The sequence below is a fragment of the Toxorhynchites rutilus genome, chromosome 3, assembly GCF_029784135.1.
Source record: "Toxorhynchites rutilus septentrionalis strain SRP chromosome 3, ASM2978413v1, whole genome shotgun sequence".
Taxonomy (NCBI): Eukaryota; Metazoa; Arthropoda; class Insecta; order Diptera; family Culicidae; genus Toxorhynchites; species Toxorhynchites rutilus.
The window spans coordinates 272,375,079-272,390,810 of NC_073746.1; the positions used below are offsets into that span (position 1 = coordinate 272,375,079).

At 35.6% G+C, this 15,732-nt stretch overlaps 1 protein-coding gene across 7 annotated transcripts in view; it reads left to right on the plus strand.

Annotated features, from left to right (window-relative positions):
* LOC129780098 (dopamine D2-like receptor) overlaps nucleotides 1-15,732 on the plus strand; it is a 542,669-nt gene that overhangs the window by 215,193 nt on the left and 311,744 nt on the right. The window lies entirely within an intron of this gene.

Here is a 15,732-nt window from a genome sequence, read left to right on the forward strand (position 1 = left end):
TCAAACAGCAATACTCTAGTTTTCAATTTACGATACCATTTGTTGGAATTGATAGCAAATAATGCCGATTAAAAATACATTTCAATACAATACACAATGGTCCAGGAGATGTATTTAAGTGGAAATTAGACATTTGTTCTCTAGGCAAAAACTGTCTTCGACAAAGTTGTTACATATGATAGAGCGCTCGTTTTTATGTTATCAAAAATAGGGTGACCAAAATTGACGATGAAATAAAAAATCTAACTTTCTTATCTTCATAGATAGAGGTAAACATGGTTCGATAATGTTGTAGTCCCAGTTATTTGAGACATCTTTGTAGAACAAAGTTTTTTTCTATCTCTTGAAGTAACCGAGTTAGTAACTTTTTTCTGAGGTACGTTAGGATCACCATGAAAAAAACAATTTTTTTTTCTTTAACTTTTATATTTCAAATTCTACATACAAACTGTCTTCGGAAGACTTTTAGAACTTACTAATACAAACATTTTGCGATGCAGAACTTGTCAATATCTCAACCTCACTCACAGTTATTGACATTTCTTCCCAAGAAACACGCTCTTTTCATTTGTTTGTCATTCTTTTTGGGGCAAACATAAAAAAAAATATTGACGGAATTTGAAAGAAAAAATTTCACTTTATATAATATGTGATTTTCAAAACTATATTATTTTTTGTGTTTGAGTGAATCAAAATTGAAATTATGAGTTTTTGGGTAAAAAACATCAATAACTTTGAGTAGGATTGAGATATTGAAAAGTTCAGCATCGCAAAATGTTGGAATTGATAAGCTCTAAAAGTCGTACGAAGACAGTTTTGATGTAGAATTTAAAATATAAAAGTTAAAGTAAAAATATCCGTTTTTTCATGATTATGAGATTCATGAGATATTTGTTCTTTAGACAAAAACTGTCTTCAACAAAGTTGTTACATATGATAGAGCGCTCATTTTTATGTTATCAAAAATAGGGTGACCAAATTTGTCGATGAAATAAAAAATCTAACTTTCTTATCTTTATAGATAGAGATAGTTGAACAAGTTGAACAAGTTGAACAATGTTGTAGCCCCAGTTATTTTAAATAACTTTGTAGAACAAAGCTTTTTTCTATCTTTTAATACAATCGATTTAGCGCTTTTTTTCCAAGTTGCATTAGGGTGACCATGAAAAAACGGCTTTTTTGCTTTAACTATTATATTTCAAGTTCTACATCAAAGCTGTCTCCGTACGACTTTTAGGGCTTATCAGTTCCAACATTTCGAGATGCAGAACTTGTCAATATCTTAATCCTACTCAAAGTTATTGATGTTTTTTTTTATCCAAAAACTCATGATTTCAATTTTAATTTACTCATACACAAAAAATAACATAGTATTGAAAATCACACATCATGTAGAGTGAAATATGCTCTTTCAAATGCCGTCAATAAACTTTGTTTATGTTTGCCCCAGAAAGAATGACAAACAATTGAAGAGAGCGTATTTTTTTAGAAGAAATATCAATAACTTTTAAGTGAAGTTGAGATATTGACAATTTCTGCATCGCAAAATGTTTGTATTAGTAAGCTCTTAAAGTCTTCCGAAGACAGTTTGTATGTAGAACTTGAACTATAAGTAAGAGCAAAAAACTGTTTTTTCCATAGTGATCCTAACGTAACTTAGAAAAAAGTCGTTATATCGATTATTTCAAGAGATAAAAAAAAAAACTTTGTTCTACAAAGATGTCTCAAATAACTGGGACTACAACATTATCGAACCATGTTTACCTTTATCTATAAAGATAAGAAAGTTAGATTTTGGTCACCCTATTTTTGATAACCTAAAAATGAGCGCTCTATCATATTTAACAATTTTGTCGAAGACAGTTTTTGTCTAGAGAATAACTGTCGAGCTCTAAATGCTGATTTCCACTAAAATGCATCTCCTGGACCATTGTGCAATGCCATATCATTAGAATATTTGTAAGATCATCCGAAATATAAATGAATAAACCGTGTAGTATCAACATTTTTATGTTTTTGATTTTATTATTTTTCTATGCATTCTCTATTTATATTTGAGTGCCTATACCCTTCTCAAAAATCCCATTAAATTTGAACGAGAAAAGATCTGGGCGACGGGACGACGGACGTGTTAAATAAAATATGACTGTTGATACATCATGTATAGGTTCAATCACGGCTCTACAACACAGTTGTTTGCGGATGCACTAAATTTAATTTTCTGGAAATGAGCATTTCAGAATCCGAACAAGTTCAGTTTTGTTGTTTTGAAGGTGCTTTCCTGCAAGCAACGAAACCAATACGGGGCTGCTACCAACGAAAAGGTTCTCAACAAGACGTCTCTGAACTGTTCTGGATCTTTCAGATAAGTTAATGCGTCAGTAATTTGCGTTGTTAGCTTCCGTTGATTTAATGTGGCACCGATGACTTGTCATGTTGAATAGAACAAGTGCTCACAAGAACAAGTGGAGTCATATACGTATGACTCAAATTGGAGATTAGAACGATTATCAAAACTTCTTTTTGATTATTATTATTTTGTCCGTCACTGTAACAAGGTAACAAGAGAATGAATTTTTTTTACAAAAATATATTTTATGAAATCAATCATATAAGTTGTTTTTGTAACTACATGATCTGACAAAGTAGGTTCTAAATAGAATGTTTCTAGTGAAAAACTTACTAACTTGTTAATTAGTTGATGAAAAACAGATGATGTGCATAGTTTGAAACTATAAGATTGTCTTGCCAAAATTATTATTTTAATCGAAATGGATATCGATATAAAATTCCGGGAAAGATGCATTGTACAATTTAAATCTAATTAATTTCTGAGGTATAAAATCAATAATCGAAACCGACTCAAGTCTACACGTACAACATGATAATCTAGGATTTGAAATTATAATGAGTATTTTTAATGTAACCATTTTACAGTCGCTATAAATGAATTTAGGCGCATGGTAATTTTGTCGTATATGAATATTGAACGAAGACTGAAAACATGTTTACTTTAAAAAATCATAAATCAAAGTGTTATGAAAAAAAAAAATCATAAAAAATTTAAGTACCAGAAAAAAAATTGAAATTTTGATTTTTTTTTTGACGTAGAACTACGTCTTTCATTAAGGGTGCCAAATCAGAAAACAGGTCACGTTTTTATGAAATAAAGTTAACGTTAATAACTATTTTTGCCGTGAACGGATTCTGGTGATTTACATACCAAACGAATCGAAAATTCCCTAAGATTTGTTTGATATGCTAAACATTACAATCCCATAGTCTGTATGTGGTTTCAATTGATGAAAATTGGAAGCATTCTCATTTCCTCCTACATTTGTTCTGTCCATTTGTGTGCTTTCCCGAACAGAGCTGTCAATAACGAGAAACTTATCGACGAGCAACGAAGGAGAATCGTAAGATGTGAAGTCTGGTGTAGTGCAGATTTTCCAAGGGCCTTTTTCAAGACTAGAGACGAATGAACTGAAGAAATTTAAAGTCTCTTTAATTCAACAAGGAAAGGAAGGAAAAGCAAACTTTCAGTATCGTTCTGGATACGAAACAATGAACATCACTTGTTCTTCCTTGATTTGCGCCATCACATGTCTTCGTTTCGGACAGAGCTGTGGACGTGACCAAATTACTCACTCGCTAATGTCTCTGGCATTGCAATCATTGCATCAAACTGATGCCATTGTATTAATGATTTGAGCTACACAATTGTGTGGGGAATCATCAAGCTAGGCTATCGTCAGTTCACCAAGGAAATAAATGTTCTGGAATTTTGTCAGTGATTTGGTTTCACATGATGAAAGGAAAACTCTCCCCACAAAGGACGGCAGCTAAGCTAATCTAAACTGGCAATATTAACAGAAAGGGCTTCTGTTGAGAAGAGCGCAAAACAGAGATAAGTGTGTGTATATTTAGTTGCTTCAAGCCATCGATAAATGGATATTTGTGTGCGTACGTGCGTGATTTATAACCCGTACTTAAAAATAGTGCATCTTCGCTACGCTGAAACCCCATTTGCAATGATAAATATAAACAAGGAGGGGAGATAACGAGAGGGAATTATTTACGCTAGGGTATTAGTAATGAATCCCTGCTGAGGCAAATATTTAGCCTTTTTCCAAGCAGTTAACATTGTTTGTTTTCTGTCATCATAAAGGCTTCGTTGATGCCTTTGAAATTGCATCAATGCATTGAACTGACGCTATGGTGAAGTAGGTGTTAAGGCGACCAAACTGGTAGAATGGTTATTACAAAATTTTCGTAGCATTTTAAAATAATATCCTCTGTTATATACAAGCGACTTGAATTAAACCACAGCGTAGTTCTACGTCAACAATGCGGTCGTGTTGAATACAACCTCGTATAATTTTTTCATTTAGAGTCATCTCCAGCGTTATGGGAAATATTGTAGGGGAAGCGAGGGTAAGACGGATATGTTAAGAAAAAACTGTAACAATTGTATCTTTGGAATCTCATGTTTTCCAAAACTTAAAAGCACTTTCTTACAGTTCAATATACTGGTTTTCGAAATAATTGACCAAATGTTTTATAAAAATGTGTTTTTTCATGTTTTTTACTGAAATTACAACAAGCCGAAAAGTAGAACATTTCTATCGATGCGGGTATAATGGGCATGTACTGGGGGGAATATGGATAGATTAATAATATACGAAGCGAAAAAGTTTATCGCTCGCGAGAGGAACAATTTCGCTCTCTCTCAGTGTTGTATGTCCAGAAACTGGAACAGAACAAAAAGAGAAAGCAATATAAAAAAAGTTCAATATTCTTCCTTTTCACTTTCCATCATGCATTGGATGTGATTATGGATGTGGCTGTCTATTTCAACCCCACCAGTGCAATTATTTCAATAATATAAATTTACCACATACGAATTAATTTATTTTTCAGTACATCCCTAATATCGCTTCTCTGTCGACTCACAAACCGAAATATAAGCAAATTCAATTTTGCAATTGAACCACTCAAAATGCTTAATATCGAAGCCACAAAAATTACATCCAACCGTGACATCATGTTTGATTTTCGGTTTTTGTTTCCCAATTCCACTTTTGATAAATATTCATAATCATATAATGGTTCAAATATTATAGAATAACATGTAGAAGCGGTTCCCGAAATTTGAAATTAATTATGTAACTATACAAATCAACACCCTGTCCATTATACCCCCACTGTCTGTCTTACTCGCAACTCCCCTATAGGGTACCAAATGGTTAGGTGAAAATAGGTTATTTTGCTGAATCCTTATGTATGAAAAAAAACCCTCAAAGTATGGTCACGCGTATTCTAGAGCTTGCCACTCAGAATACATTCAAGGCGTGTTGTTTGGCTGAGAAATCACAACTAAGTACTAGTAAAAATGATAATACTACGTTGAGACAGCGAAGTTCCTCTAGGAACGTTAGTGCCAATTAGGAAGAAGAAGCTATTCAGAATGACGTGAAAAATATATATTTGGTACCCTGTACAATATTTTCCATAGAGCCGGTGATTTGGGTTGGGAGCACTTTTTACTTACTTGCCCTGTCAACACTTTTCGAAATTTCTTATTTATTGTTTAACACTTTAAGTCCCGATTTTTTCTTGCTCCGCTTTCCATTCTGCGCGCATCAAGATCATTTGCACAATATCAGTGTCGGTCCCAGTTCCCAAAGATACTTATTATATTAATAGAATATAGTCAGCAATACGACTAGAAAGTAGTCAAATTTCGTAAAACATCCGAAAACAAACCGTATATATTTTTATTTTATTATTTTATAACTGTAAGTCCCAGTCAGTCAGCACTTTCCTGCCAAAAAGCTCAACGTCGGCCCCTAGGGACCGACACTGGGCTTAACGTGTTAAGGGTTATGATGATGTACATAAATTTTTTGGCAAAAAGGGGTAGTTTTGTTTGCTTTTTCAAGTATTCGATGAGTTATAGCATAAACTGTACTATCAATTTACCTGTAAATTTGCCTGTTAATCGATCTTACAGTAAAGCTGTTTATTGTTATGTTAATGTTATGTTAATTTTTAACTGATGGAAAAATATGCAGTTCAATCACTATCTCATCTGGAGCACCTCAAGGTTTTGTAATAGGTTGATTTTCATTTTCATTGTTTATAATAGGTAACATATATGTAGGCTAACTACAATTTAGACTCACAGCGAGTATGTCATCTGTTTTTATCAAAGTTAATTTATTTAAAAATAATTAACTGAATGCCGTAGTAATCCACTGTGCTGGAACTATGGAGTATTGGAAATGATTTACATGCAGTTTTGTGAAACTATTTTGTTTGGAGCTTGTTTTGAATCAAATGTGGTGTGAACAAGAATGTATTCGATTGTGGGGTATTAATAAAAGGGAACCTTCACTTTACAAGTATGAATGATTAAATGACATGGGAAAATGATCGTCACGAGAAAAGTGCCAAGTAAGACATACAAGATTTATACTGTAAGACAAAAAAAATCATTATGAGGAAGTGAATCCATTCGACTTCGGAAGGATTTTTTGATTTTATTTCAATACCGTAGATGGAACTTGTTCTTGATCTTCAATAACCTACTTCCAATAAATTTTGTATTATGAATATGACATGTTTAATTCATAGTTCGAAAGAACGACGAACATTTAATGTTTCAGAGAAAAAAACACTAATGTAGTACTGAATAACCAACTTCCGAACAACTGCCCTCGATCACAAAAAAAAACAAATGCACAAAACCAATTAATGAACGAATCATCGAAACAGTGGGAAACCGCCGACTGTCCGAGATGACCATTCCGAACGTTTGCCAAGAAGAATGGCGCAGAGCAACTAGCATTGCGGAACCCCGAACAAACCATGGGAAGTCCTTATCCGGTTGCCAGCGGACAAGAATAGCGTGAAGAACGGGAGCTGGAGATAACAACCGTTCCGCCTCTGAGGACGGACAATGGGATTGATGGTGGGGAATTTTTCAATTCGCTTTCGCCGGACACCGCCGGTCTGCCCCACCACCACTGTCAATCCCGTCGGAAGCCATCGATGCTCTGCCGATGATGGTCCCATTATTGAGAGCTTTTGTTCTATTTCCAGCGTTAGAGTGTATCATCGCCAGCCCACCCATCATCTCCGCCCAGTGGTTGCGGGCAAATCTCCTCACCGCTTTTCTGTGTGCAGTGAAATGCGATAATGATGAAAGCCGAGCGTAAGAGTCCTCGACCATCCTGACTTTGCCGCCTGCTGGTTCTGATGGGTTCAAGTGGCTCAGATTATTTCGGAATAATAAATCGATAAATTTTATATACAATTCATTGGGCCGAGACCGGAATGGGACTCCACTCGTGTTCCCATCCTGCTGCAACAGGATGATAATGAGAACATAAAACTGTTCAGTAATAAAATGGAACCATGTTCGGTACGGGACCAGAGATTAGCCTGCTTTTTTTCCCAATGTTTATAGCAAATATGTTTTTCCCTGGTCCTATCTACATAAATCAATCGAAACCTTGGAACTTTTTTGATTGAGTTCCTGAATTCATCCATCCTGTATCACTCCAAACTTTGACTATAACAATGGCAATTGTACTTTTCCATTCCACTAGCAAAGACGAAACCTTCCATTATTAAACAGCATTCCATTCAATCAGTTTTCTCCGAAAATGGGCTTCACGTACACTTCTTTCATTGCCCCCTGCTCTCATCTCATCCGTGAGAAACTTTTTGGCACGGAAAAAGTCCTACTTCGTCTGGAATCCTTTTGTCAGAAATTCTAGGAAACGATGCTCTCCCCGCCCGTATCGCAAACAGCCCAGGTTGTCGACTCAGAATCCAGGACAGTGCTTACGTGTATGGCTTCCATCATCAGAGCATCATCATAACGATATACAACATTGTTGCTACCAGAGCGGTTGTCTCCGTCCTGCGATGGTTTTATTTTTGAGCGAACTTTGACATTGCGATTGTGTCCGGAGCCTGGTTCTATTTGTGGAGGATATAAATTTATTATTAATTACAACTTACGGGAGTACGAATGCGCACACATGCGGAATACACAATCATCGGTGGTCACTTTTGAATACAGCTTCTCGGTACGCTAGTTGATGTTTATTTCAAAGATTATGAGCTGGAAGGTGAAAGGTGGAAGGTTGTTGAACGTAGACTGGTGTTTTAATTTCATATCTGGTTCAATGTCGTTGGATATGTCGCAATTTGAATAAGAAGAGGAAAGAATGCTCGTTTGTTCGTGTAATTTTTGAGATTTGCAAAAATGAAAATAACCAACACTGAATAGACCGATTCCAACGAGGCGTGACAACGTTTTTTAATTGGCTGTATGCTGTACTGTATGCAGTGCGATGAAATACATATTGAAGATCGAGAAACTGGAAATGGCCAAAAACTTTATCAATTATAATCTTTTTCATATACCACACAAAAAAAAATCACACAAAGGCATGTTTTCCTGTACTCTGAATATAGGAGTCGGAGTAGTGGTCTTCATAATTATTTAACACGTTCACTCTGGTCGAAAAAATCGAATTTTCTTGTTTTTTTTTCATTTTTGGGAAGCTTATGCCCTTAGAAATGATGTGCTGGAAATTTGATTTCGTTGGAAAGCTACCGCCAAAAGTATGAGCACCCGAGCATTTTAATTTACATTCAATATATTTCAATTTTTATATTACATTTCAATACATTTCGACCTTCCAGACAGGGGTCCATGTATTTTTCGTTTTTTTGAATATAAAAGAGGAATTTGATTTTTGATTTAACCCCTTAAAGTCAGAACCTTTCTCACATGAAAAAAAAAATAAATTTATCAAAATTCTCTCAGGAAGTGATAGACGATCAAATTTGGTGAAAAAATCCCTTCTACGCATATGTTCTAATTTCAACAATGACAGAGTTATGGAACTTTTTTTTGTTCGGACTTTGTTGCCTCGAACAGACTCTACATTACAAAGTACGCTACGGAATACAATTCTGTTACTTTCATTCGAAAGACGGGAAAATTTAGTACTGGATATAGTATTGGAACATCTAAATTAGTTCATTTTGATAACATTTTGGAAGTGAAAAACTTGAAAGTTAATAATTTTTAATGTGTTATTATTAATTTCATCGTAAATTTTTATTAAACTAGAATGTTTCTATCAATTAAATTGAAGCTCTCAAACCGCCCTACAATTTTTTCTTTGACACCCAACTTCTATATTTCTTAATTTGGCTGCAATATCGATTCTTGGTGAAAATTCAAGCAAAATTTTCTAAAATCACGATTTTTACTTCATTGTACATGTAATATCCACTTAAATTACATTTCAACGTTGGGAGGTTACATTTCTTTTTGAAATAAGTCATATTTGAAATATAAAAAAATATTTTTTTTCCAAACTGTATATAATCGAGTCCAAAATTGTATATAATCGAATCACATATAATCGAAATTATATCGGAGTCGAAATGCCAACTGATTCATTATTTCTTTCATTGAACACTTTTTTCATGGTTGGGCCTAACATATGCTTAAACTATGTTTTTTGATATATTGGTTACTTATGCTGATGGTTGCAGAAAATGTGTTAGCGACTCGGTGCACTGGGTCGCGATGTTTCTCGTTATCGGTGTACCGTGCCTGGGTGGTAACTTCGAGTCTGTATATAATCGAGTCCGACCAGTAGATACTGATTAACTACTCAGATATGCTATAAGTTATTTCAATTGACATCTCTTGATGTAGTTCTATGTCTCTCCGGTTATGTCTCCGACATTGGGCCTGATCACGAATATCACTGCCACGAACGCTTTCACGTCACTTACACTTCACTTAATCTTTTCGTGTCTATCATCTTTGTCACGGACAGTTACGTGTAAAAATGAACTCCGTGAAGTGAAAGTGTTCATTCCCGTTTATAAGAGACATGTTGGTTGCATAATGTCGGGTGTTTAAACGTTGTGTCGCTTGCATAATTTCGGACCTTTGACGTTATGTAGGTAAAATTAATACAGCGTAGGAGATACTATTCCATTTCACTAATCGTATGTTTTAGAATGACAAGTTTGCGATTATACCTCGATGATTAGTTTGCTGAATCAAATGCTGGCTCGAAGATGAGGAGGAATACTTGGTTGCTCGGGAATAATGTAGTTGTTGAACATATAGGAATGTAATTTAACGTTGGAGATAAAACTTGACTATTATGTTTAATAATCGAAATCTCGCATACTCTTGTACTTAGCTCTGTCTTACTCGTTTGAGTAGTGAGAAATATTTAGAATCATTTTTTATTAACCATTTCTACAATTTTGATGAACAATAATATCTTCTATATCTCAGAACAAACCCGAATTTATCCACCTCACGATCGGTATAATCTTAGCTACTCTCATATGGGATTCTGAAGTCCTCTTATCCTTCCCATACTCGTGTAATTTGATAGTCCCGTGTATGAGGTTTTATTCAATTATTTAAACAGAAAATGGTCAGCACTTTTTAAATATTATTTCATTCAAAGTATGTCTTCAAAAAATACCGTTAAAAATATCTATAACGTAAAAAGTTATAACTATCGTCCTGATTCTGGTCTGGTCCGCCAATTGTGAATGTTTGAATTACAAAAACTAGCTCTGCAGTTTTGGAAAAACTTTATAGTTATTATTTTATATGAACAAATCAATATTATACATAATCAATCATAATGATCGTATTTGGGCCAGTGGCCTCCATTGCCATTTTATGGTATTGCAACTCTCTCTTAGTCTAATCCTAAAAATAGAAACAAAAAATTTCTGTTCATTCAGGACAATCGGAAGTAGACCTTCGCCATGTTTCAATGGGCCTACGGGAGCTACATTTTCAATCCTTAATTACATCCCATAGCGCATTTACCGAATCCAAATAAACAAATTTATGTCCTCTTGATACGTCAGAATTTCGTTCTAAAAAGGCCACCAGGCGAGTGAATTGCTGTTTGTTTATCTTTTGTTTCTTAGACAAGACAAGACAATATTCAAAATGTTTGCAAAAAAGCTAAATAAATACGAAATTAAACTTACTCCATTCCGCGTGACTAGCTTTCACCATCTAAAACACAAGTGACAAATATACCTGTTTTTCTCCGTGACATGACAGTACCGTGGTATTCATAATAACACCGAGTTCATCAAAGTTGCCACGACGGATGAACTCTTCTGGATTCTACACACACGGTGACAGCCGTAATAAGGTTGTATACAATTCACTTCGTAATCACCGTGAAGTGACGTTCGTGATCAGACCCATTACCACTCGTTTTTTTTTCCTTTTTCATTATTCTTCGCGCGCCCATGGATGAATGCTAATACTATCATTCCATTTGTATTATGGTATGTCATCCAGTCTTTTAACGAACCGCAAGTCACCATCTTCGATTCCAAAATGGCATCGAAATGCGATATTCGGCTTCCCCTGGATCCCCTGGATGGTGTTCCATATTTTTTGTCATCTATTATTTATCAATATTATTAGCATACCGAAAGTCGAAACAAGACTATATTCTACTGACCCGGCAAACTTCGTCCCGCCCAAAATGGACCTACAAACATTCACGTTTTTTTAAATACGATCGTGGGTCCTATACACGATGTAATTGAAGAACATATGGGAATTAAATTTTCCGAATTTTCCCATTTTCCTTCAGAGTTTTCCGAAAATGTTCAGTTCACCACCAAATGTTCACCACCAAATGTTCACCAATTTTTTAGTGATTGGATTTTGGAATTGTTAAATTAAGTTTTGAGACACAGTACTGCTTTTAAATGGGTTCGTACGTGATTTTTTATATTTATGTTTTTGTTTTCAAAATGTATCGAGGATTGAACGTACTATTTTTCCTAATTTTCACAGTCTGAATTTTTTATTTTTATGAAATCGATGAGTAACAAAATCGTGGATTTAAATTCATAAGACTAAACATATTAAAATCTGATTTATTTATAGAATTATCCAATTTCGTATAAAAAAAGTTTTGAAGTGCTAGAAAAGGATTAAATTTTCGATCGTAGTTTTATCTTAGTAAGATGCATTATGAGAATTTATTCCATATTTTATTTTCCAAGTAATTGAGAATGTCGTGAAAAAAGGAAAAACTACGTTTACAGCCATAGCTGTTATAGTAAACCATATTATAGTGATTCAGAAAATTAATCTAATTTTCTAATTTGTAACAATACTTTCCATAGCGTGATTAGGTTTTTTACGAATACACGAATACAATACAATAAGAGATTTAAGGAAAATAAAAAAATTGAAAATTACAAAAATAGAAACAAATGATTATATTCAAAAAAATATTAGATATTTTCGAACCGCACAGTTCTCGAAATATTCTGAAAAAAACACCAACACCAGAAAGACATATACACAAACAAATAAACATAAATATTTCTTAAATAAACATTTAACCTGTAATGAGTCTCAAAATTCTAAAAAATTATAGGAGGTTGTGTCCAAGACAAAAATGCCAATGCACACGGGAGCAGTGAAGATGCACTATTGTTACGTACGGGTTATGAAGCACGCACGTACGCACACAAAGGCATTCATCGACGGCTTGAAGCGATCAAATATACACACACTTATTTCCGTTTTGCGCTCTTTTCAACAGAAACCCTTTCTGTTAACATTTTCGGCCTAGATTAGCTTAGCTTTCACCCTTTGCGGAGAAAGTATTGCTATCTAAACCAAATCACAGACAAAATTCCAGAATATTCATTTTCTTGTTGAGCTGACGATAGCCTAGCTTGATGATTCCCCACACCATTGTGTAGCTCAAAATCTAAATGCAATGGCGTCAGTATGATGCAATGCCAGATCGCCTCCACGAGCACCCTTAATGAAAGACGTAGTTCTAAAAGAAAACTCAAATTTTAGAAATATATATTTTTTGTATCGCGAAACACTCTTAAAATTTTGAAAAAAATCACACATATCTAAAAATGGCGTGGAAACACATATAAAATACGAAGAAGGGAAAAAAAATAAAAAATTTTTTTTCAATATTTCAAGTTTTTTTAGAACAATTTTTTGATAAAGAAAAAAATTGATAATGTTTCTTGATACACTTTAGTAAGACGCACTTTCAGCATTTTTTTTCAAATTTTTATCTCGAATCTATCAAGAATGGCGCGCAAAAAATTGAAAAGAACGTTTTTTACCATAGATCCTAGGGTAAAGCTAATAGGGGTTCAAAAAATAATCAAAATTTCTTATTTGTTAACCTATACAATATTTCTCATAGAGCGGGTGATTTGGTTTGTGGGTACTTTTTACTTCCTTACACGGCCAGGCCCTTTGGTTCCGTTTGATTGATTAGTTCTCGAGTTATGCAGCTCCCTCTTAGAGAGGGGTGAGAAGGATCGAACCATCATCAAAAGATTCTGGTATTGCATCTTGGAGAAAGCCGAAATAGTTTTCATTTTAACCAGAAATAAATGCTGCTAAAGCGTCTTCGTCAATAAATTTTGAGATCGCCCCCTAACTAGCGGCATATATATTGTCTTCCTTTGCAAGCGTTTCAATATTTTGCCCTATCAGTTTTGTAATTTGATAGTACTTTTGTACGGTCATTTCATCACATCTTCTGTTGTTCCACAGTTAGGATTTGTACGTTGAAAGTTCAAACTATTATCAAGTTATTAATAACTGCCTGTTCATAAATGGCAAAAACGTTTTTTGATATGACCGGTATGAATGTGTTGAGAGTTTTTTTCTGCTGTGTTTATTCAAGTGTTTAATTATTTTTTAATCCCGTCGAAAGAGGCAATAGAAGTGATTCCATAGGCAACATATAATCGTACAGCACGATTCAAAATGCCTCCATCGATCACAGTTTTTGAAGAAATACCAAATGTAACATCCTGAAACGAAACGATACGGAGTGAAATGAGAATGTTGCGCATATTGTATTCAACACGAATTCTGGCAATCGAATCCGAGCCGTAAGGCCCGCATTATTCAGCAGATAAGGAGCTTGGTCCTATCTAATAATACTTCGATGGAATAAAAAGCACATCATCAATTCAAAATTCTACTTGTTGCTCGAGGGCTAGCATAAGAATGACCCGCTTCCCACTCTTGCTCCACTTAGCTGCGGGCCCCATTCAGAAACACGTCGTTTGCTCCATTTCCAAAAGTGGGGCGCAAACAAAAAAGCCCACCCTCAAAGCAGCATATTGTAAAGAAAACCTGCCAGAAAATGCGTAGATATAAAATATCTCGCCCCGTCCATCAGTCCACGGTATGAATAACGAATGACGGTGTAATATTTTCCAAATTATCGGCCATAAAAATTTCCGCGAATCCAATCGTTTACAACTGCTAGCTGTTGGGTGCCCCACTTCCAAGTTATATGGTGCGCGCGACAAAAGCGAATTCCCCGGGCTGAGATGTGACCACCGCTGCTTTTGATGGGCCCATCATTAGCGTTCGGAAAACGCTTTCCTCCCATGCCATCCGGCACCCACGTCCACGAATTGAGCTCTTGTCGTTAAAAGTGACCATTTCTAAGATTTCATGTTGTTGCCCCAACATCTGGTTGTCATGCTGCTGGTGTCTTTAAAGTACGGCCAGAAAAGCTCTGGGGAAGATAGGCAGCAGGTGGAATCAGTATAGCGTTCGAATAGTTTACGTTACTGTGGTGGGAAGCTACGGGCGACTCATCCTTCCTAGAAGATCGCGAATGCTTCAAGGTTTGAAACTGTGATTGAAATTGGAAAAACTACGCAGAATGGAATCTATTGTGTGGCTGGGAAGTTTTAAAATAGGCGTTTTGTTATTGGAAAGTCTCTAAATTACTCGATTTCCACCGGTTGGAAATATATTCAAACGTAGCAAACATTCAGGACAAAAGAACGGACGCCTTCCAATAAGGGCTTCTTGATTGGCAACCGTACGTCAACTCTTCTACTTTCATTTACAACCATCGAGCTTCGGTTGCCTGTTTCCCCCGTTCCTTGCCATAAACAACGACACAACACGGTTCGCGGCCTGGTGCGCTGATCAATAATCGTCTTAGCAGCAAATCCCGCATTCGGTCGGATTTCATTACGGTAATCCGATACTCAATGCCGTTCGGTTCGGCGGAAAGAACCCATCCAATTCATTATACCGACGCATAAATCAACTGCCACCGGTAATAAATCTGAATCGGGAGATTTCCGGAGCTTGTGCATGGGGTGGAATGTTGTTTGTGCGCGCCCTCCCGCTGTCGGTATTGATTAAGCCACTCGTTGGACCCGGTATTGGGGTAGGACCGCGCGGTATCGGTAATCGGGTTAAGATCCAGATTTTTCAAATTTCCCAAACGCTTCACGATTGCTATCGATGGGTGGAAATTCAAATCAATCAAATCAAATAGTGAAATGTTGGTCATTTATCCGAGCAGCGATTGGAATCAGTTTCCGCATTCCTAGTCTGAAATTTATTCATTATCAATGAAGGGTGTTGCTTTAGTCAGAATTTCGCGGTTATTTCCAAAACTAAATGAATTAAATATTAATTTCCGCACCGCAAAGGGATACAGCTGTTCCAAACTCTGAAGTACATTTCATACAAGCTTAACAGGTCTTTGCCACCTCATTCCACACCGATGTGTTCGCATACTTTACTGTAGTTTTATACACTCATAACAGATTGAGACCCAACTTTACAGCCGCGCGGGAAAATCACTGAGCATCGCCGAG